The sequence below is a fragment of the Octopus bimaculoides genome, chromosome Z, assembly GCF_046866305.1.
Source record: "Octopus bimaculoides isolate indiv1 chromosome Z, ASM4686630v1, whole genome shotgun sequence".
In the NCBI taxonomy this organism is placed as follows: Eukaryota; Metazoa; Mollusca; class Cephalopoda; order Octopoda; family Octopodidae; genus Octopus; species Octopus bimaculoides.
The window spans coordinates 17,538,086-17,563,952 of NC_142944.1; the positions used below are offsets into that span (position 1 = coordinate 17,538,086).

General features: G+C 35.3%; 1 long non-coding RNA gene across 1 annotated transcript in view; it reads right to left on the reverse strand.

Annotated features, from left to right (window-relative positions):
- Nucleotides 1–972: 972 nt before the first annotated feature.
- LOC128249626 (uncharacterized) overlaps nucleotides 973–25,867 on the reverse strand; it is a 30,726-nt gene continuing 5,831 nt past the window's right edge. Inside the window, exons 2-3 of the long non-coding RNA XR_016244842.1 lie at nucleotides 12,891–13,013; nucleotides 973–1,465 (exon numbers count right to left, since the gene is read on the reverse strand). This is a non-coding gene — a long non-coding RNA (uncharacterized LOC128249626). The remainder of the gene's footprint in view (nucleotides 1,466–12,890; nucleotides 13,014–25,867) is intronic.

Here is a 25,867-nt window from a genome sequence, read left to right on the forward strand (position 1 = left end):
CAGTCCTCAGTCAAATCATCCAACCCATGCTAGCATGGAAAGCGGACGTTAAACGATGATGATGATGATGATGATGCATATATACATACACACATATATATATGATAGATTGCTTGCCACTAAACCGGTTTTATTTTCTCTCTCTGTTTATTTTCTCTTATTCCTTTCTGTTGAAGATCATAGGCTCGAAACGTAAAAGACTTTCTTACTTTCCAAGCGTTAAACTAATACATCTGTTTGTTGTTTACACACTCGTCTCTGTCTTTTGTTTTTTTCATAAATTCTCACTATATATATATATATATATATGTGCATATATACAATGAGCTTATTTTGGTTTCTGCCTACCAAATCCACTCACAAGGTTTTGGTCACCCTGGGGATATAGAAGACACTTGCCTAATGTACAATGCAAGTGGGACTGAACTTGGAGCAATATTGTTGGGAAGCAAACTTCTTACTACACATCCACACCTGAACCTATGTACATAAATACACATCTACATTGTAACTTACTTCATGTTTGGCAAACTGGTTCCAACTGGTTCCCTGTTGGAAAGAATCTCTGGTGCAATACCCCAAACTTTCTATCACCATCTGAGCAACAAACACAACTAGGGATGTTTTTGATGCTATGTGCTAGTTGAAGCAGAACAGACTTTAAACCAATAATCCTCAGTCAGGGAGTCTACAGACTCATGGTGGTACACAAAAGTAGAATTGGAAGAAGAAGAGTGTCTTTTGAGTAGAAAGAGCTTTCAAGAGGAAAATTTCTATAAGAAAAATGGGGGACTGCAGTAGAAAAAATGTAGGAAAACACTACTTCAATTTTTAATTTTTTTTTATTTTATAATCTCCTAGAAGAAGGAAAGTAGGGACCCGAATGATCGAAAGAGAGTGGATTCGAACAGACAAAGAATTAGTAAGGAAATTTAGCAATAGCAATGAAGAATGAAAAGGCCCAAAACCAAATCAGTGATAGAATTATCCATCCGGAATGTAGTTTTATTGCTTTAACATGGTGATAACAAAATTATTATGTAATTATGAAAAAAAAAATTAATTAAAAAAAAAAAGTAAAATGTAAATAATAATGAAAGAATAAAAAAATAAAGAAATATAGTGGAAAAAAGAAAACAGATTGAAAGAAAATTCAAGATGTTTCATTCTTTATTTTTTATTTAAAAAACTGCAAAAAAAAAAGAAAAGGAAAAAAAAAATTACATTAAGGAATAATTAAGCCATTTTCGGGGTTTTTTTTTTTTCAGATGGCTTACATGATGAATTTAATGTTATCACCAATTAAGACATTATATTAGCGTGAAGATATTAACCACAGCTCATTTGAGATCCCGGAGATAACCATGTCCACCAGCAACGTAACCAATAAGGCTACGTAATGCTGTTAAGTTACCATTTCATGGTCTCCATTTTGAATCTTAATTACTTTTCTCCTGCTCTATTACTGTAACGAGAAAAAAAGAGAAAAAAATTATTTACTTTACATTGTGAAAAGGAAAAGGCAACACACACAAATACAAAAAAAGAAAAATACTGTAATTATACCAAAATTCTATAAAACAATGTCTGGTGTCCTATTGGATAATTTCAGGAGCCAATGAAAAGTTTCCCCTCTACTTATTGCCCATAGTTGTAGCATTCACTGGATTACTTGAACCCAGCCATTATCATCATCATCATCATCATCATCATCATTATCATCCCCCTCATCATCAGTGTTGTCGTCATCATCGTCATCACCATCATCACCATGTCATCATCGTTGCTGCCATCATCATAATGCCTACTTTTCCACACTTGTAGGGGTCAAACAGAGTTTATTGAGGCATATGTTCAATGGCTGGATGCCCTCCCTATCACCTACCACCACCAATCTCCAAGCAAAAGGTAATACTTCCCCCATGGCAGACGTGTTTTTGCAGAATATTGGAAAGGAATGGCACTGCTTCTATTACAGTGATGCTCGTTTACAACTATCATGTGACGTCAAGACAAGGAATACATAAGCACAGACATTTCAATCTACCAAATCTAGTCATGAGGCTTTGGTCAGCACAGGGCTATAGTAGAGGATATCTGCTTCCCAAAGTGCAACGCAGGACTGAACCAAAAACCATATGATTGGGAAGTGAATTTTTTAACCACACAGCCACACTTGCACCTCAGTACAAAAGAGAACACTCATGTCAATTATACATGGGGAGCTATACATGACCACTTGCCCTAGAAGAAATAATAGCCAAATTTCCTTCAAATTACAAGCTGCCATCTTAAATAAATATATAAAAAAATAGACGGCCTCGTATGGTAATGCAATCCTATGTATACAAAAATAAATGATGGAATTACTTTGATTCATAAATCTGTTCAATCCGGACTGATTTATGGTTAAGCAACAATTAAAAACAAGAACAACTGTGACTTAATTACAGTCAAACGAAATGAATCTGTAATTCTTGACTGTTGATCAGCAGATTCACTGACTGAGCTAGCTGTAAATTATAACCAATATTCATAACTTATTAATCCTTTAGCATTCAGATTATACTGTCAAATGTATTACTTATTTATTCACATTGTCTTGAATCAATCATATATTATCTCATGGCTTTGAAATTTTGATAATGTGATTGTATAGTTTAAATGCTACAGGGTTTAAAAGTAGCAAGCTTGCAGAATCATTGACATGATGGGCAAAATCCTAAGTGGTATTTCATCCATCTTTATGTTCTGAGTTCAAATTCTGTCAAGGCTGACTTTGCTTTCATACTTTCAGAGTTGATAAATTAAATACCAGTTGACTACTGTGGTTGAGGCAATCAACTTATCCCTCACCTCGAAATGTCTGGCCTTGACTGATTTGGCGGTTGTAATTCTGTACAGCCTTTAATTTATTTCAGTTAAGCAGCCGTTGTTTCGCCTAGAACCAACCTTGATTAAGTAAGACCTATGTACAAAAAAATTCAAGCTATCACTACACTATCTGTTTGTTATCAAACAGTGTTGTGTATCTAGGGCAATATTATGTACCACAAAGGTATGTGGCTTAGTGGTTAAGATGTTCAGCTCATTCCTAACAAAACATTACCTCCTTGAGCAAGATGCTTTAATTCAAGTTCTTCCAGTCTACTCAGCTAGCAAAAATGGATGCACAGACACACATACACAAGAGAGATAGGTAAATATTATGCAAATATATTTAAATGCTAACTCCAAGATATATTCCATAAGGTAATAGACACAAAAAAGGAAAAGTAACTTTCAATTCATTTGACACTAAGATTTATAAAATTTTCATTAGGCCTTCAAAGAATGTTTAGTTCCATTAAGGAAGATAAAGGAAAGATGGAGGCAGCTTGCTACTAACCAAATATGCTAATAACTAGATAGCATATCATTGCTTTTGTACTAAGACAAGAGAGCTGGGTAATGCTCAAAAAGAAATAGAAATAGCCCTCCCTTTATTTTAAAAGAGTCACCATGCTTCCCAAAGTACATCTGGCTACTAAAAAAAAATCTGTCTCAGCAAAGTTTTTTTTTGTGTTATTCAAGCATGCATTGAAAAGTGGTTGCTGCTGTTGATGATACATAAATACATACAAACATACATGTATGTATGTATGTATGTATGTATGTATAGAGTGTTTGAAGTGGTGTACAGATATTGTATATTGAGAAAAAGGAGGCAGTCAGAATTTTGGATAATCCTTTATTAGCGCGCTTTCGTTTGTTTATTGAACTCGTCAAGACAAAACCAATATCAAAATGGTAAAGCAGAACGTTTCATTGTTCATTTATATGAATAGGATGCTTTTTTGATTTGTTTAGAAGAGGAGAATATTGTTTTTTATTTTTTTTTTTTTTTGGTAAAAGGGCGAAAGAGAAAGAAAAGCAAAGACAGACAGAGAGAGAGAGGCTTCAAGACAATCAAGAAAAAGAAGAAAAAATTATAAAGAATGAGGAAACAATAGATAGATAGGTAGATAGATAGATAGATAGATAGATAGAGAAGATAGAGAGAGACAGAGACAGAGAGATAGAGAAAGAGAGAGAGAAGTTTCTTTTCAATTTGATGTGGTCAATTCATTGAAATTTTATTACAAAACATTTTTCTTTCCTTCTTTTTCCTTTTTCTCTTTTTTCTTCCTATTGTATACTTATCAACATATTTGTAAATAAACACATTTTCTCACAAGGGCTGGTGACCTCTCAAGATGTCAATTTTAGGAAGTAGGATGGAAGAAATAAGAAAAGAGGGAAGAAAAATAAAAAAGAGTTCAAAGTTCAAAGTTCTATGAAAATGTATATTCCTTTACATTTGTATAGTCAAGTCCCATATTCTGTGTAATCCCATGTTTTGTATGAACTTACATTAAATATTAGTGCAATATTCATAAATTAAGAAAATAAAGTCAGAATATAAAACCATAATTTGATACTGTTTAAAGTTCAATCTATTCTCTATGTAAATTTAACCAAACATCATAAATGAGTTTTGTATGTACGTTGTATATTTAACTGGAAGCCATTTTGTAGGATATAAATTATATCACAAAGCAGGGCCTACTTAAATATATTTTTGAGTATCTTTCATCCTTTTGTAGGATTTATTTTCGTTTTTCTTGTTTGTTTGGCTAAGATAATTCAAAAGAGATCTTTTTCACAAATTGCTTTGCCAAGTAGCTACATTAGATATCTTTCCTAATCAGTGGTAAAATGATTCTAGTATTCTCTCTTGGATATATGTAAGTTCTATGAGAACAACAATTACCAAAATTCCAATGTTAAATATATATATATATATGATCATTTATAGAGATGACTATCACATTAACATTGGAGCCACATTCAGAAACAACAGTAATAGTGTAATATAAATGTTTTCTCTTCATTCATTATCATTACTATTAAAAACATTATAATAAAAATGTAGTTCTTCTGCTTCTCTTTCAAACATTTAATTTTGGAGAGATTTTTTGATGAATGTAGCTCCATTACTTTTCGAAATTTTGGGTCATCTCTTGAACATTTATAAAAGGGAAAGATTTCGAACTTTTCTTCACCACATTTCTAGGTGCTTGCTCAGTGAATCTTGCGCAATTCCTGTGTTGTCTGTGGATTCTTATATGTTGGCAGAGGGAACTGTTTGTTTCACTGATGTAATTTTCCTTGCTGTAGGGGCAAGTAATGCAGCATATGAGATTCTGTGTCTTGCAGTTCATACATTTACTTTGAACAAGAATTCGCTCTTGAATTTTATGTGGGAACCACTTTCTAAGCATTTAAAGTTGTTGTTGTTGTTGCATGTTACACATCTGTTATCTCCACATTCTGATTCATTCTCTGACGTGAATTTTGCCCTTGTAAGGTGTTTTTTGAGATTTTTGGTTGACATCTACTGTGTCATAAGGGGTTTTTATCAATCAGATTTTTCATTTTGGAGCTTTGTAGAAGAATAGGTAGGTTTGATTTTATGGTGTGAAAGATATTGGCTACTCCATGATTGTCATCATCATCATTTAACGTTTGTTGTCCATCCTGGCATGGGTTGGATGGTTTGACCAGGGCTGGTAAGCAAGAAGACTGCGCCAGACTCCAGTCTGATTAGGCACAGTTTTCTATAGCCAGATGCCCTTCCTAACACCAACCACTCTGAGAGTGTAATGGGTACTTTTACATAACACCGGCATGAATACCATTTGCATGACACCAGTGTCTCCCACAACTGTGATTTTGTTCAGCTTGATTGATATTCTTCTCAAGCACAACATTAATGCCAAAGGTCTTGGTCATTGCCTCTGTGAGGCCCAACACTTGATAGGAACTGAGCCACTTTGCTTTTGTGTGCATATTGATAAATGGAATCGTGTTTTCATTAATTTTTTCCTTTGATGTCCTTTGTTGTGTGATTCTCAGCTTTGCATTTTTAATTCCTTCTTTTATTAATCCTAGCGGGATATTTCTGTTTTGTTAGGAAGTCTTTGAGCTCATTGAGTCAGATTTGACGTATTTTGGGGTCAATCACTATAGTAAAGATACATCTTAACATATTGTATGGGATGTTCCTTCTGATGTGTGAGGGATGGCAAGAGTAGAAATTCAAATATTGGTGCATGTTCATTTTGTTGTAAAATATGTCTGATGTGACTGTGGAATTGTGTATTTTTATGTGAATATCAGGGGAACGGTAATTCATTGCAGCTGGATTCTGTCATGAATTTGATGGATGGGTTAAGTGTATTGAGTATATTATTAAATATTTGTAGGTCCTCATTTGATTTGCCCCAAAAGATGAAGCATTTCCACATTTTCATGATGGATTTTTTGCAATCCTGATTAAAAGCTCTTTCTACTTCCTCATAAAGCATTTCTTCCAAGTATCCCAAGACTAGCATATGAGGATGCAAACTATGTCCCCATAGCTGTACCCTTTTCTGTTGATATGTTTTATTATCAAATCTAAAGGTGTTTTCTTCTAGTACCAAACCTTGGTGATGAAGTCAGTTTTGAAGTGCTCATTTGTCTGTCCTCTATGTTTCTCTACCCAGTGTTTGAGTGCTTCCTGCTCAAAATGTGAGATATATTGGTATAAAGATTGGTGACATCAAAGCTTGTATCTATAGTCCGAGACAGGTGGCGGAATATGTTAGATGAAATCTATGCCATCCCATATATTGCTGGGTATTAATGGGCATAAAAACTTTAGGAGTATTTCCAAAAAATGACTCAGTTGTTGTGCTGGTGCTTGAGGTTCAGCAACTATTGGTCTCAGCTTAAGGTTAGTAGGTCTTAGTATTTTCATGTATTGGTTCTCCTGCTCATTTATGGCTCTCTGTACTCAGGTTTTTTTTTGATTTTGGGTAATCCATAGAAATTGCACTCTTTGATCCCAGAGTTGCATAAATAACCTTTCTCTTTGTCTGTGAAGGAATCTTGGTATTCATTAATTAGTGCTTTGATTTTATTCATTATTAATTTTTCCTGGTGTCTTGGTTCTTCCTTGTTGATTTGGTCTGTCAGAATTTCCAATATTTTATCTTTATAGTAGTCTTTGTCCATGATTACTATCGCCCCTCCTTTATCGTTGTCTTTTAGAATGATTGAATAGTCATTCTTCAGTGTTAGTAAAGCTTCCTTTTCTTCTTCACGAAGGTTTTGCTTGCATCTATAGGTACTTAGGGAAGATTTCAAAATTGTGCCTGCATATGTGTCTAAAGTCTTGTCATTCCCCTTGTAGGGGGTGAAGTGAGATTTATTTCTGACAACTGATTCATCATTTATATCCCCTTATTGACAAAGAATTCTATAAGCTGGAGGCAGCAGTTAAAATGCTCAATATCAGCTTTTAGTTCAATGAGATTAAGAGTGGGTGTCTATTTCAGTAGGAGGTTCATCTCATTCTTGTTGAGGTTTCTATTTGACAAATTTATGCTCTTTAGGTCTATATGTTCTGTGTGCTCATTAAAACTTTTTATTGCATCAGGTCTGATGCGCAATTGTGGTATTTTCTCCCTAAAAAAGGAATTGTATTACTGTGTTTCCATTTTTTGTTGTTTCCGGGGTTCTGGTTCCCTTATAGGTTCCCTCATATCTAATGGAGCTACTTGGCAAAGTAATTTGTGAAAAAGATCTCTTTTTGAATTATCTTAGCCAAACAAACAAGAAAATCAAAACTATATCCTACAAAATGGCTTCCAGCTAAATATACAATATATATACAAAACTCATTTGTGATGTTTGATTAAATTTACATAGAGAATAGATTCTGACTTTATTTTCTTAATTTATGAATATTGTACTAATATTTAGTGTTTGTTCATGCAAAACATGGAATTACACAGAATATGGGACTTGACTATACAAGTGTAAAGGAATATACATTTTCATAGGATTTTGAACTTTGAGCTCTTTTTTTATTTTTCAGTGATGACCACACCCTCCTCTTTTTTCTTAATTCTTCCATCCTACTTCCTAAAACTGACCTCTTGAGAGGTCACCACCCTGTGAGAAAATGTATTTATTTATAAATATGTTGATTGGTATACAATAGGAAGAAAAAAGGAAAGAAAAATGCTTTGTAATAAAATTTCAATGAATTGACCACATCAAATTGAAAAGAAACCTCTCTCTCTTTCTCTTTATCTATCCCTGTCTATTTAATCTGTCTATTTATCCATCCATCCATCTATTTATCTATCTATCTATCTTTCCCCATCCTTTATAATTTTTCTTCTCTTTCTTGATTGTTCTGAAACCTCTTTCTTTGCCCACCCCTTTTGTGTTTCTTTCTCTCTTGCTCCCTTTTTCCCAAAAAAAGGAAAACAATATTCTCCTCTTCTAAACAAAGCAAAAAAGCATCCTATTCATATAAATGAACAATGAAACTTTCTGCTTTACCATTTTGATATTGATTTTGTCTTGACAAACGGAAATGCTAATAAAGGATTATCCAGAATTCTGACTGTCTAATTATCCAAAATTCTGACTGCCTCCTTTTCCTCAACATATATATATATACACACACACATATGCATATATATATCTCCTGTGTGACCCTTCTAACTGGCATTCACCATGATGGATCGCTAGCCACTACACACATTTTTTTTCTCTCCTTGTTTCTTTCTGTGTTCCTTTCTATGGAAGAGCGTAGGCTCGAAACATTTTCAATTCCCGAGTATTATACTAATATATCTGTTTGTTTTCTACACCACGTGTATGTGTATTTTTTTAAATAGTAATAGTAATAATAATAACAATAATAATATATATATATATATATATATATATATATATATAGATGAGAAGCATCATTTATACATCCATTTTTCCATGATGGCATTAGTTAGACAGGTTGTCATGATCAAAATCAATTTCTTTTCAAAGTCACTAACAGAAACCAGTATCTTGCTCATACACACCTCTTTGGGTTTGGCTTTTATTCTTATTGATGGATGCCTGTTGTTATCACCAACCACTCACTCACTTTCTTATTGGGTGCATTTTATCATGGCACCAACACTAGGTTACAATCATTACACAAGCAGTACGAGCATCCTCTTAATTTGTTAAGCAGATCGCTTGCATAAGTGATATGATAAAGGCAAATGAAAACTCTAACTGATCAGCTTCTCTGATCCCTTATACACACCACATTTGCAGGATTATAAGGGAAAAGAAACAGCTGAGGGTGTTCCCAGAGAGGAATAACATTTAAAATAGAAATATCATTGTAGCATAATGTTTTTTTCTTCACAGCATAATTTTTATGTCATTTAAATTGTTGAGTAGTAACAATATCAAACTGCCAACTTTTTGGCCTTGATGGGTATAAATCCACTGCAGGATATGTTGTATTAAAGCATCACTGTATCTGATATTATCTCAGTACAGTTCACCTACCTTTGGAGAATACATACATACATACATACATATATACGCACACACACAAATATATGTATTTATGTATACACACACACACACACACATATATATATATATATATATATATATATATATATATATATATATATATATATATATATTTATTTATTTTTTTTGAAGAACCTACAAGAATAGGTGCAAGCGCTAATATTTATAAAACGTGACATATCAATAAAAATCTGTAAATGTACAACCATCCAGATATCTGAGTACCTTATTATTTTTTCCAATATATAATTCCTGTACATCACCTCCAAACCTTTCAATACATATATATATATATATATATATATATATATATATATATATATATGTGTGTATGTATGAATATATATGTGTGTATAAGTATGTATGTATATGCATATCTATATATATATGTGCACACAGACACACTTGTATATGTATATGCATACGTGTATAGCAGAACATCATTCCAAGAATGTTATTTACTACAGACTGACTGATATCCTATCCAAACAGAAATTTAACTCATCCTCTTAAGACTACAAAATGGATAGAAAGAAAGGCAGCAGTAAACTAGACACAGAAATTAGATGAAATTTTAGATGTTAGATTTACACAAGAAGAAAGATATCTAATACTCTTAACTGATACAAAGATGAAAAGTCAGAAATACTTGGAATGACAAAAATGTAACGGAACAAATCAACACAAGAATACAGAAGTGCCATTGTGACCAGTTTAACCATCCTGATTTTTTTCTTCTTCTTCTTCAGATATAGCATATTTTTGGCTACATTAACCAATATGTTTTCTTTCAAGTTGGTAATGTGGTTTGATTAAGATTTGACTACTATTTCTAGCATGTTGAATGAAGTGGCTGCAAATTGGCCTCTTATTTTGACCAGTTGTTGAACAAGCTGGTGAACTCTGTGATAGCTGCTGAAACAAGAAACCTCAGGAATTGTTTGTTTTGTACTTATCACAGAGTTAATAAGCTTATAAAGAAATCTAGCATTTCCAGTGGCATTTACCAACAGTGAATTTTAATATGGGAAAAGGAGACAGAAAATTCACAGAGATATTAACTTAGTAACCCCAACACAAATAATGAAAATTATTGAAAGAACCATGGCAAATATAGACAGCTGTTATATTTCTGTCAAGACAACTACAAAGAGTATATAAATTAAAATAACAAACAGTCCATTTGTTAAGCTAAGATGGAAATACTGTGTATGGATATAATGTCCAAGAACTGAAAAAAGTTCAAATCTTGAAAAAGTAAACAAGCTCTTAGAGACCTGAACTTTAACATGGCCCAGAGAAAAAAATCAACAAAACCAAAGAAATGAATTACGGAGATGTACTTGCATAGAAAGTGTTTTTTTATCTGAGATTGTTTGCTGAAACTAAAGTAGTAGCAGCAGCATGGAAGACATAAGATAGCCACTCAGAAATGCTCAAAAACTGTTAGAATCACATAAGCATTTATGTGTAATGTGGTGTCAAAATTTTCGCCATTTGAAACTGTGAACTGGTCACAGACAAAAAAAGTTTTGTTGAATCTCTGACAAAATTAATGATTTCTCATGAAGACAAGCATTTGGTGTGAAAGGAAAGAAATAAGCTAAATGATAATCATCTCAGGTTAATTGGCAAAGCAAGAACATCTCTTAATCTCATTGAACTAAAAGCTGATATTGAGTATTTTAACTGCCACCTCCAGCTTATAGAATTCTTTGTCAATAAGGGGATATAAATAATGAATCAGTTGTCAGAAATAAATCTCACTTCACCCCCTACAAGGGGAATTCATTGGTTATGATGACAAAGATTCCAGTTGATTTAATGAATGGAACAGAATACTTATGAAATTAACATGCATGTAACCGAGCACTCTATAGATACATGTACCCTTAACATAGTTCACAGGGAGATTCAGTGTGACACAACGAACGTGACAAAGCTGGTCCTTTGAAATACAGGTACAACTCATTTTTTTGCCAGCTGACTGGACTGGAAAAACATGAAATAAAGTGTCTTGCTCAAGAACACAATGCACTGACAGGAATCGAACTCATGGCCTTATGACTGTGAACTGAATACCCTAACCACTAAGCCACATATCTCCATACATCTCTGTACACTAGATGCATCGAGTAAGAAACATTAGAAGAACCCTTTTAACATGAAGACAAGAGACTACTTATAAGGCTGACAGTAGCCATAAAGTTCCACAACTGGAAATCATAATTAATACTCAAATGGAACAAGCTTCTCATTTATAAATAAATTTCATCTGGTAAAACATTATTTTCCACTTTGTGTATGTTACTGACTAATTAATATTGGCCTCTTACACAGGCACCAGACCAGAATTTAGAAAGGGAACAGGACGATTATATCCTACAAATACTTGATATTTATCTATCAATTCCAGAAAGATGAAAGGCAAAGTTGGCCTTAGTAAGATTTGAACTGAGAATATACAGCTCAAGAAGGTATTTTGTCCAGCATTCTAATGATTCTGCTAATCCACCATCTTGGAAAAGTAATGAATGTAACATTTAATTTATGTATGTTCTTTATAATATTCTTGGAAAAGTAATGAATGTAACATTTAATTTATGTATGTTCTTTATAATATTCTTGGAAAAGTAATGAATGTAACATTTAATTTATGTATGTTCTTTATAATATTCTTGGAAAAGTAATGAATGTAACATTTAATTTATGTATGTTCTTTATAAAAACTCATAATCTTAAAATGGTATACATCAGTTGGAATCACTTAATTTTAACTGAAACACTGAACTCTGCAAAGAAAAACCATGAATGCTACAAATTCACATTCTTCTGACTCTAAAAATAATAGCAAATTTCAGAAGCATACACACATACACACACACACATGTACATTTGCATACAGACTTACACATGTGCACAGAGATACAGATATACGCACATGTAAAGCTTGTATATATTTAGAGAATAGTTTAGAAACCTCAAGAACTGAAACACAAAATTTCCTTAAAAAAAACATATTAGGCGCAGGAGTGGCTGTGTGGTAAGTAGCTTGCTTACCAACCACATGGTTCTGGGTTCAGTCCCACTGCGTGGCACCTTGGGCAAGTGTCTTCTACTATAGCCTCGGGCCGACCAAAGCCTTGTGAGTGGATTTGGTAGACGGAAACTGAAAGAAGCCCATCGTATATATGTATATATATGTGTGTGTGTGTTTGTCCTCCTAGCATTGCTTGACAACCGATGCTGGTGTGTTTATGTCGCCGTCACTTAGCAGTTCGGCAAAAAGAGCCCGATAGAATAAGTACTAGGCTTACAAAGAATAAGTCCCGGGGTCGATATACTCGACTAAAGGCGGTGCTCCAGCATGGCCGCAGTCAAATGGCTGAAACAAGTAAAAGAGTAAAAGAGTATATTAATAGTCATCAAGAACCTACTTTCTTTAGTAGGCAAGGTATTTTTTTCCTGTGTCTCTGCTTTCTTCAGATGACTCTTGTCAAAGGTTGCAATTTCATTAAGATCTGGTTTCCCATCCATTCTTGATTAGTGTTGGGGGGTTTCTGAAAAATACAATAAAAATTTTAAAAATTAAATTTGATTTTTTAATTTATTTATTTATTTATGGATTCCTATGTTATTAGACTGAAAGGTTTTTTTTTTCCTTGTTTTTTTTTTTTGGTTTTTGTGCAGCCATGTGTTGCTATATTGTTAGAATCATAGTCTTAGGGATGTTGAGAAACATGCATATTGTAACATACATATGAACAAGAAACTACATGAAGAGGAGGGTATCAGTTGAGAATGTCACAGATGTGGGGTGATGAAATTGCTCTAAAAAGACTAAATAACGAAACATTAAAAAAAAACAAAAAAAGTATGATCACAACTAATAGATATATTTTTAATCAGCAAATGATACCCACATACCTAGAGATGTATAAACTTAAATTATAAGAAGTGATTTTAAATTCTCAAACGCAGGATAATGCTAATAATATAGCCTGAACAGGATAAACTACTCCTATTTTGCAGAAAAAAGTGTAGGTGGTAAATTATAATTTGTTTTTATATAAAACTTTATCATTATTTTTGAATTAATAAAACAATTTTCACAAAGATTTTAAAAAGTTTTAAAACTAAAAAGACACCCAAGTTTTAACTCAACGGTCTCTTCTCCAGCTACCATCATACAGTAGTCCTCATTCATTGCTAATTTTTCTCTGTAATTTTTTTACTTTGCCTTCTTTTGAGGGCTTGATTTGAAACTACTTGTTGATAGCTCACATTGTGTGTGACTGCACTGAAAATTTCCCACTTTTCAAACATATTAAACACTAGCTTAAAAGCCACACTTTATGTGGGTTTTTAAGTTAGCTCCTTTAGAGGGCTAATTGGGCCCGTGGCCCAAAACTAAAGAGAGCAATAATAATAAAGCATTTATTGCTATCATATTTGGGGAATTTTGCATCATTGTGACATTTGGAGATCACTGTAAAGCAACAGGATAAACAACATTCTTGGTTTTACCATTTGGTGTGAGAATGAAGAGACTGATTCCATTTCCAGCTCTGGAACAACCATCATGGATCTGACCATGGGAAAAGCACCGCTGCATGAGGTGAAGTCCGATAATTTTGAGTGATTGACTCTTGTTGATTGACATTGCAAAACTAGCTCTTATGGGAAATTGAAATCTCTTAAATTCAAAGGACATTTCTGCTGGAATCAGTGGAATTCTTGGAATAAACACATTTTCTCCCTTTCCTTGTCCAGTGAGGATTGTTGCTTCCAAAATATGTGGATGCATTTGCCTGACAATCAATCTTGTTCCGTTGCACAGCTTTGGAAGATCCGGATTTCTCAAAAGCATCATTGGAATTCCTTTCTTCGATGTCTATTTGTGAGAAGGCATTCCAGGAGGATCCAAAGAGTTAAGAAACTCAGTTGGATAATTCACAGCCTCATTTGGGGTCCACAACAGTGTCAAGTCCATAAATTATGTGTGCAAGTACATCAACAAAGGAGGTAATCAAACTGTATTTTTTCCTTTAATACAGCACATTCCTTCAGATCCATCTTTGAATTTGAAGGCATTGCAATGCTCACACTGAATGGTCATTGATCCAATAGATATCCTGGGATGAATCGAATAGTCACTGTGACAGTTGTATTGAAAAGCCAGCTTGGACAGGCTCAGAAAAGAAGCTGCACTGCTTTTGGAGTGATTGTGATTATGACTAACCTATCTGGCATATCTTTGGTTTACCATGATTTCCAGCATCTGCCTCTCTCCTTCATAAAGTCTGACTTCCATTTTCTGCAGCTCTTGATCTGTTCTTCCTTACTACATCAGCTTCTCTCCTTGTTAAAATCTTACTGTCATCTACAGCCCTTGACCTCCTCTTCCTTGCTAGTGTCTCCTCTTCTCTCCCTTTTCCTAAGAGCTCTGGGTTGTGCTTTTCCAGGACATTTTGTATAAGAATTAAAATTAAATTCCTCAATTCACTCCATGGAACTTCAAAAATTCACTTTAACTCTGATTCAGGCTGAAAGTCCAGTCCAACCAAAAGTCCAGTCCAACCAAAAGTTCAGTCCAACCAAAAGTCCAGTCCAACCAAAAGTCCAAAAGTCCAATTTGGGTTGAAAGTTTGAGTTCATCAATATTTCCTTTAGAGCACTTCAATTCACAAACTCCGCAGAACTTCAAAACCCCACAAACACAAAACCTCTCTCTAACTTGGATCTAGTTTTAAATGAACTGATTTTAAAATATTTTTTAAATTCACAAAGTTTTGGGTTTAGTTTCCAGTTTAAATGGAAAACCTTTTAAATTCACAAACGTTTGGAGTTCTTTTAAAATTTGAATTTTCAACTGTTAGCATATAACAAATCCTCATCCAAACCCGATCCCAATGCTGGATGTTCAGGAACCAAATAAAGGACAGATTTTCAATCCTGGGATCATCCTGATTCCAAAAAAGATATAGTATGTCTTTGTAGAACAAATGTAGACTGAGATATAGGGTTTCTGGACAGCTGGATAGACAGAATTTCACGTTTATTATAGCAGATACCAGTGTGTGCTGTATGCAAATTGTCTTAAACTGCAGGTTGCTTTTTTTCTAAAAGAATCATTTCATCTGCTCTTAGATCCACTTTAAGCTCATACTCTTAGTCCAGAGAATCTTGTTGTCATCATCGTCATCAGCATCGTTTAACGCCGATGTCTTCTATGTTAGTGGCATGGGATGGTGTGGGCGGTTTTGATAAGAGCTGATATGCCAGTGGAGTGTATATGATAAAAACTGATCTAGCAAGCATCACAACACTTCTTCACACACATACACTATATTATAATATGCACGGCGGCCCCTCATATATTGCGGCAGTCAATACAGACACCAGGATGAAAGGCAAAGTCAACCTTGGCTGAATTTGAACTCAGAACGCAACGACGGACGAAACGCCGCTAAGCATTTCCTGGCATACTAGCGATTCTGCCTGCTCGCGCCTTAACAATAATAATAATAATTATTATTATTATTCTTTCTACTATAGGCACAAGACCTGAAATTTGGGTGGGGGGCAGGGAATGAGTCGATTATATTGACCCCAGTGTTTCACTGGTACTCATTTAATCGACCCCCGAAAAGGATGAAACGCAAAGTTGACCTCGGCGGAATTCGAACTTAGAACGTGGCGACGAGCGAAAGACTGCTAAGCTTTTCGCCCGGTGTGCTAACGATTCTGCCAGCTCGCCGCCTTAAACGACGACGACGACGATAATGATGATGATGATGATGGTGATTAAAAGTTGAACAAATAGTGAGCTCTTATGACAACAGAAACATATGCGACACAAGTAAATTACAGGAATTACAACTGACTGACTAATGTACAAAAATTTAAAATAATAAAAAAAAAAAACATTTGGAATTGGTGCCTAGTGAAGCAATTGGCTTTTAATTTGTTCTAAATTTCTGTAATTTATGAAGGCGATGGCATTATCTAAGGTGGAGGAGGACAAACATTCCACACTAATTCTATAGACATTCTGGTTAAATTTGATAGCAAAGCAGAACTACCAGAAACAAAAGTGTCCACTGATTAAACCGTGTAAATTAGTCTTAAATGATTGTCATTTAACAAAGTGGTGGAAACAGGTTGATTCAATTAGCCTGTTGGCTTCAACGATGTTCTGTTTTTAAGAACTAGTTTAAATGTTGGGTGTAGAAGATCAACAAGTTGTCCTAATGATTTGTCTATCTAGCTATCAATATGAGAGAGGGAGAAAGATATATAAGAAAGCCAGATGAAAGAGAGAGAGAGACAAGCGAAGGAAAAGACGATAAAGGAAAGGAAATAAAGAGAATCGAAAGAAGAGAGAGAGAGAGAATCGAAGAAAGCGAAAGAGAGACAACAGCAGCAGCAAAACAAAAAAAAGTACAGGATGAATAAAAGAGAAAAGAGATAAGAGAGAAATAAAAGAGAGCTTGAGGCGCGAACAGTCAAACATAGGGGAGGCGCGAACTGAAGAAAATTTATATAAAGAATCTATTCAAGAAGAAAATATATATAAAGAGAGAGAGGGTGTTAGAAAAAAAGCAACCTGCAGTTTAAGACAATTTGCATACAACACACACTGGTATCTGCTATAATAAACGTGAAATTCTGTCTATCCAGCTGTCCAGAAACCCTATATCTCAGTCTACATTTGTTCTACAAAGGCATACTATAAAGAGGGAGATGTGAATGACGAGAAACTAGAGAGAGAGGGGAGAAGGAAAAAGAAAGAGACAAAGTTACAAAAGAATGAAATTGGAAGAAAGTTACGAAAAGTTACGACGTAAAGGGAGATGGAGTGTCGAAAATAAGAGAGGAACATGTTGAAAAGTGGAGCGAGGAGACAGTCGTCGATGAAAAGAGAGATAACGAAATATGTATGTATGATCGATCGAATGAGAGAGGCAAAGATAAGCTTTATGTGTGTGTATGTGTGTGTGTGTGTGTGAGAGAGAGAGAGAGAGAGAGAGAGAGAGAGAGAGAGAGAGAGAGAGAGAGAGAGATGGTGGAACGGATTTAGAAGCAAGGGGCCGGAAAAAAGAAAATGACAGATAAAAAAAATGAAGGTAATAGTAAAACAAAAAAAAAATCTCGAAGAAAAGAATAACAAAATTGAAGAAGGAGATTAAAGTTACCATTGAATAAACTAAAGGAGTGACAAGAATTTTTTACGGAAGAATAGAGATAATAATCAGGGAGAGAGAAATAAAAAGGGACCGGAAATATTTCGGCCAAAAGAATTCACTATCCCAATAAATTGATAAAAAAAAAAGAAAAAAAGAAAAAGGAGAAGCTACTTTTGTTTAAAATCACCCTAAACTATCTCAAAAGAAGGGAGTGGAAATTTGAATAGTTCCTTCCTATACAAAGGAGCGACTTTGAACCTGCGCAATTAAGACTGACAGCTAACAACAACAATTATTTGTTACTCGAAGGTTTTCCGTGGCAGCCGTGTTGTAAGGAGTTTGCTTTCCAACTGAACGGTTCTCGGTTCAGTCCCACTAAGTGGTGGTACTTTGAGCAAGTGTCTTACTATAACCCTCGGACTGACCGGTGAAAGAACCCCGTCATGTGTCCATGTATGTATCTGTCTGTCTGTCTCTCTCTCTCTCTCTCTATATATATATATATATGCACACACACACACACACGTGTGTGTGTGTGTCCGTCTGTGCTTGTCCCCATCACAGCTTGACAATCAGAGTTGGTTTGTCTACATCTGTATAGCCTAGCGATACGGCACAAGAAACCGATAAAATAAAGTACTGAGATCGATTTTTTTTTCGACTAAAACCTTTCATGGCGGTGCCCGAGCATGGCTACAGTTTAATGGCTGAAACAAGTAAGAGATCAAATAATCCCCCGTCGCTGCCTCTTTGCCATATGCACGGTGTGTTGTGGTGGGAGGATGATGGTGAAGATATGTATACACATGACCCCCCCTCCTCTACTCCATCGTACGTTACGTTTGACTCTTCCCAATTCTGCAGATGATGAAATAAATTAAAAAAACTAAATGATAAAGTCTTAGTGTAAAGAACTAAGGAATTTTAATTGAGGAAAATTACAAATATGGGAGGTGAGTAGAGGTGGCGGTGATGGTGATGGGAGACTCATTAAGTTTAATTATCAATTCTGTTCAAGATTGACTAGACATGAGACAATACCTGAAATCTTAATTAAACACACAAATACGCATACAGACATTACACACGCACACATACATACTAACATACGTGTGTATAATGTAAGCAAAGATCTGAGTCTGAGGGTCTGATAGTAACTGCATTAAAACAATTATGGGCAGGTTTCGGCTTTATTGCACCTCCTCAGCGAAGGAGAACACACTGTATATAATACGCATATTTTCTTCGCCAAAACCACACAATTTACTGTGGTAAAGCTTTATTGTTAATAAATTAGCTTTATTTTATATGAAATTAAAAATGAAATATTAAAAACCAATGTATTGGATTGTAAATGATCAACTACTCTCGTAACTTTGTTATTTATGTTTTTTTTAAATAATCTACGAGAATTTTTATCGTTGCTTTATTTTAAGACAATTTAGGCCAAGAAATCGAGATGCATCTTTTTACACGGTAGCCTATTATACATGCACCTTTTAAGGAAGCGACCAGCTGGCAGGACACCACGTAAAATGCTTAACGGCATTTCGTCCGTCTCTACGTTCTGAGTTCAAACTCCACCGAGGTCGACTTTGCCTTTCATCCTGTCTGGGTCGATAAAATAAGTATCAGTTGAACACTAGGTTCGATGTAATTGATTCATCTCTTCCTCCATAATTGCTGCCCTTGTGGCAAAATCTGAAACTATTATTATTATTATTATTAAGGTGGTTAGCTGGCAGAATCATTACCACGCCGTCTTTACGTTCTGAGTTCAAATTCCGCTGAGGTCGACTTTGCCTTTCATCCTTTCCGGGGGTCGGTAAAATAAATACCAATGAAACACTGATGTCGATGTAATCGACTAGTCCCCTCCCACCAAAATTTCAGGCCTTGTGCCTATAGTAGAAAGGATTATTATCATTATTATTATTAAACAGAGTAGTGTGAAAGCTTAGAACATGGAGTAGGGGAACATATCCAGAGACACACACGTGCCAACTTATCTATTTACCCATAATGGTAAATTAATGCACTTGAATTAAAACTGATTGATAGACAGATCGATTCTCACACAGCCCAGTATTAAATGGAGGTAGGCCATTCAGCGCCGTACAGCGATTATTGTACGCAGCGAAACGTGTCTATTTGTTTGCACGAAACGGGATTTAAATATCATAAAAGAAAGACTTGAAACATCACCACTGGCCTGTAAAAACAGGAAGAGAGGACAGAAACGGGTTGGTTCTACTTCGACAACAATGATAATAAGTGTATCTAGGTTTTATGCTTTTGTAAGAAATTATTTTACCAAATCGAAAACGGGTGCGGGTAGAAAAGAGAGAATAGCAAATACAAATACAAAAAGGGGGGGGAGGAATGAGAAATATTTTTAAAATAACGGTAAGAGGTAAAAAAAGGAGTGTAGATGAAAATATGAAAGGGGATTTGGAAATATTTGCGAGTGCGTGTGTACGTGCGTGCGTGTGTGTGTGTATCTGTGTGTGAACGCATGTTTGTGCGTGAAAGAGAGGGAGAGAAAGAAAGGGAAAGGAGGGCGAAAGAAAGATAGAGAAAGAGAGATTGGGAGAGAGGGAGAAAAGGAGAGAGAGAGATAAAGAGAATGAGGTGAAGCGAAAGGAAGAGAGAGAAATAAAGAGAATGAGATGAAGCGAAAGGAAGAGAGAGAGAGAGAGAGAGAGAGAGGCAGGCCGAAGGAGCAAGGAAGAAATAACGACAGAAAAGAAAAAAAAATGTGGGAATGAAAACAAAGGCAAACACACACAACATTCACAAAATAGAGGGGAAAATGTAAAAAATGCAAATGAAGTAAGAAAATGGAAGAATAATAAAACTATGTATGATAAAGTTATATCGATATAAACGAAAATTATTAGGACAGAATGATAATTGTGAAAAGAAAAATGATAATTTATTTATTCATAGGAGAAACTAAATGAGTTGAGAGAAGAAAAAAATGAGAAATGAGGAAAATAAACAAACGTTAATAAAAAAATTTACCCCCACCACTACTACCATCACCATACAAGCTGTTTACATTATTGAATTTAAAAAATGGTTTTAAAATAAAATCTTCAATAGAATGTTATAATTTGTTTTTATTTCATCATTTTTCTTTCATTTTTTTTTTCTACTTTCTGAGATAAAGGCGGAGTTTTTCTTTTTGTTAAACAGCTTTTTTGGACAAAAATTGCTTTCCATGTTGGACTTAAGAAATTCTGCGCTCCCCCACTCTTTCATATATATACATACATATACACATGTGTATATATATATATATAGAGAGAGAGAGTTGAAATGAGTCAAACAGAAAATCGATATGCGCATACGTGTTTCTATTTATAAATGTTTACATATACACATGTGTGTATGTGCGTGTGCGTGTGCGCGCTAAAGCGTCGAGCTGGCAGGGTCGTTAGCACGCCGGACAAAATCTATAGTGGCGTTTAGTCTGCCTTTAGGTTCTGAGTTCAAATTCCACCGAGGTCGACTTTGCCTTTTGTCCTCTCGGGGTCCAGAAATTAAGTACCGGCCAAGCACTAGGGTCGATGTAATCGACTAGATTCCGCCCCTAAAATTTCGGACCTTGTGCCTATAGTAGAAATGACAACACACACACACTAATTTTACATTACCCCGCTGTTACAGGATTACATGAAACATATCCCTAAAGAATGATAAGCAATGTAGATTCCGACAGAATTTGAATTCAGGACAATAAAACATTGGGTGAAAGTAAAGTAGTTTAGCACAGACATAATTCAGCCGTTCCACTAGTTTGGCCATTTCCCCCACTACCTTATAAACTTCAACATAGACTGCATATTCTTTTCTACTCTAGGCCCAAAATTTTGGGGGAAGAGGCCAGTCGATTACATCGACTCAAGTGCGTATCTGGTATTTAATTTATCGGCCCTGAAAGGATGACAAGCAAAGTTGACCTCGGCGGAATTTGAACTCAGAACGTAGCGACAGACGAAATACCGCTAAGCATTTCGCTCGGCGTGCTAACGTTTCTTATTTCTTTACTGCCCACAAGGGGCTAAACACAGAGGGGCCAAACAAGGACAGACAAACGAATTAAGTCGATAGTATCGACCCCAATGCGTAACTGGTACATTTTAATCGATCTCGAAAGGATAAAAGGCAAAGTCGACCTCGGCGGAATTTGAACTCAGAACGTAGCGGCAGACCGCTAAGAATTTCGCCCGACGTGCTAACGATTCTGCCAGCTCGCCGCCACATATGCTACATATTGCATTATCAATGATTGATATGAAGCCAAGTTTCACATATGGATTCATATTGTCTTGAAAAAAGGCTTGAGAGTCCTATCTCCGACTCTCAGCTATTCACTCTCATTAAAATATAAGGGTCTTTGTGTCTAATAAGAAAAAATAGAAAAAAAATTAAAACTACGGTAGAATACGCGTAATACATTTTGGTATTGATTGAAAGTAATCCCTTTTTTCCAGTACGAAACTAGTGGGCTTTTGTCTTTAAGAGGAGTAGCTTACAATAGAAAGGGTAGTCTCGATAAATTTTGTGGCATTGCGCCAATTCACACTTAAAAATCGATAATATAGCTGATAAGAGATTTCAGCACAAGCGAGTTCTTTAATGCAGTGGTTGATTGGTGAGCTTTGTCCGATACAATGTACACCCATTCCTTTCCTTCTCTTTGTCTCCCCTGTCTCCCTTCCACCATATCTCTGGCATACACACACACATACACACACTATATTATAATATGCACGACGACCCCTCATGTATCGCAGCAGTCAATACAAACACCCGTTTAACAATACATTAACAAGGAACGTCACTAAATTTTCTCGAGAAACGAATGAAAACGTTTCAAATATATGTTTAGTGAATAATGTTGTCTGAGATATGGAAAGTACATAATTGTATAAAATATATATCTAAAAATGATAATATTGGTTTTTGAGCCAATACAGTAGTGATTTCCCACCAAATCTTTCTCATACATGCGACGACAAAAGAAATCCATGTATCTTTTTAAAAGGACAATAACAACACTATCCCTAGTATATATATATATATATATATATAGAGAGAGAGAGAGAGAGAGAGAGAGAGTTAGGTTTTGATTTTGTGATTTTTTCTGATTTAAGGTTTTCTTCGATTTTACATATGATTTTTAAACCTTTCATGTAAGTCAAGGTTTTTTTTAGAAAAAAAAAACAAAAAACAGTTAGTTGAATGGACCATTGAAACGAAATCAATTTCAAATATGTATTTGTCAATGTAAATTGTATATGTATACATATAACCTTAATTTTGTTCCATTCTCAATCAAAACTGTCCGACTACGAACGGGAACGTGAAACTCTGAGTAGCAGTTTTTTTGTGATATTTTTGTGATGTTTTTGCAGCTTTAATAATCAGGGGGCAGCTTGGGGGAGGTGGAGATGAATTGATTACATCGACCCCCAATGTTCAACTGCTACTTATTTTATCGACCTTTAAAGGATGAAAGGTAAAGTGGACCTCGGCGGCATTTGGACTCAGAACACAGCGACGGGCGAAATACCGCTAAGCATTTCGTCCAGCGTACAAACAACTCCGTGAGCTCGCCGCCCTTTTTGTAGCTTTAAAAATAAAGTACACACACACACATCTATGTATATGTGTGTGTTTGTGTGTATATGTATGTAGGTATATTTGTATGTATGTGTATATATATATATATAGATTAAAGTACGGGTATATATAAACCTCAGAGATAGAAATATCCAAGATTAAACTGGTTGAATATCTTATAATATAGGCACGCACATATGTATTATTATAAAAAAACCGAGAAAATGGAGATAATATTAATAAAAATTTATTAATACTGTCAATGTATTAATAATTTTTTATTAATCTTATCTCCATCTTCTCTCTTGGTTTATATATATTATTACACAATTACGTATTCCATATCTAAACTACATTAGCCATGCATATTTGAAGCATTATTCTTTTTATTAGACAATTTAATGACATAGACATTATATTCAGGTTTTATGTAGTTTACGGATGAGGAACCAAAGTATTGACTGAAGGGTCTAGAGATTTGCCCTACTACACCTTTAAAAATGAATCGATGTAGCTTTTTCGACAAATATTCATACATATCGTTATTAACCCATATCATCCCCCCCCTACACACACACGCTTTAATATTGTAATACACAAGTCACTTTCGCTCTCTCTCTTTATCAATCGGCTCCTATGTATATCTGAAATTTTACTATATTATTTCCCCACTTCCTTATTTCTACCTTATCTCTTTTACTCGTGTTACCTCGCCCTCTGCCATGCTTTTTTTATTAAACCTTCCCCGTCTATTTCACTGTCTGGTCGCGTGATTGCTTGTCACAAGCTGCTGACTATTTATTGGTAGCTATTTCTTTCTCTCCTTCACTCTCCCACTGTGTGTGTGTGTATGTGTGTGTGTCTCTCACTCACTCACTCATTTATTTAGCTATCTATTCTACTCTTTTCCTGGTAGTTTATTGTTGTCTCTTTCGTATTTTTCAGTGGAGCCATTACTTTCTCCTTCCAGTGAATAAGCAAGGAAGATCAACCAGCGAAAAAGGTTGACATGTGACTCCACGATATAAGCGTGCGCGCCTGTGTGTGAATGAGAGTTGTGTTGTGTGTGTGTGTGTGTCTGTGTGTGCGTGAGAGAGAGAGAGAGAGAGAGAGAGAGAGAGAGAGAGAGAGAGAGAGAAAGTGCGATATCGTGAAGTCACATGTCAGGTTTTCCGTTGGTTGGTTTTCCCCTGTTCTGTCACTATGTGTGTGTGTATATATATATATATATATATATATATATATATACACACACATATATATATATACACACATATACATACATATATACACACACACATACATACATAATACATACATACATACAGAGAAGGATGTTAATTTATGTCGCATAAATGAGAATATATTACGCATTATAAAGCCATTTGTGCCCAGTTTTAAGTTTTAAAAACACAAAATTACACACACACACACACACACATGCACGCACACATACAAACACAAATACACACACACACATTCTTTAATTAAAATAATTCTTATGTCTGTGCATGTAGTTTCAGCAAAGCGTCAATGCAATCAAAGTCGCTTACATTGCTAAGCACACCGACAAAAGAGAGGGCAAAGCAACACAAAGAGAGAGGGGGAGAGAGACAGAGAGAGAGGAGGAGGAGGAGAATGATGTCAGTAGGGGAAAAGGTGTTAACGTGATCGAAGCTTTAGGAAGGCATAGGTTAAAAGTTCATGTCTGTATCTAGCCTATGTATTTGTGTGTGTGTGTGTGTGCGTGTAAGAGAGAGAGAGAGAGAGAGTGTGTGTGTGTGTGTACGTTTCTCTGTCTGTTGTGTATGTCTGAGACAATCACTTACATGCACGCACACACACACAAATGCACACAGTCCTTCCAGCCAACACGCATCCACGAAATTTCCATCACCTTCTTCCCCACCACTATCACCACTCCCCTCACATTCACACACACACACACAGGAAGATAGTAGCAAATAATGGGCAACGCTCAACTTCTTGGCTTGACCTCTCTTTTCCTCCTTTACTCCCTCTCCACTACTTTATACAAGCGTGTGCGTATTTGTACATGTGCGTATGTAGTTCAGGTGTGTGTGTGTGTGTGTGTGTGTGTGTGTTAGTAATTCGCTGGTAAAAAAAAAACGAGTTTGACTCATTTCACTGATCGCTTATGAGATTTCCTGGGTGCTATCTTTAAGAGAGCGTGTTAGCTCTAGTGTGGCGGAGGTGCTGTGAAGATTGGCAAAATGGACAGAAGGGTGTGGATGTGCGCGAACAAATCACCGTGAGTGCGTATGTGTGTATGTGAGACAATAATTAACGGTCTTTACAAAATTCTAATACAAGTCAAAACTATCATTATAAGAAATGGTCTTCTTCTACGTTTGCTAATATTTTCGTCACGAATCGATTGGGAGCTTCTACGTACTCGCTTGACATGCTAGAAATACCAGCCCAATCTCATATCTAATCATCTTAAAACGAAAGAGAGATTCGTTTGCCAATAGAAACAAGTTCTGGTTGTATGATTAAGAAGCTAGCTTCACGACTGCGGTTTCGATATCAGACTGCGGCAGGTTGGACAATTTGTTTTCTATCAAAGGGTT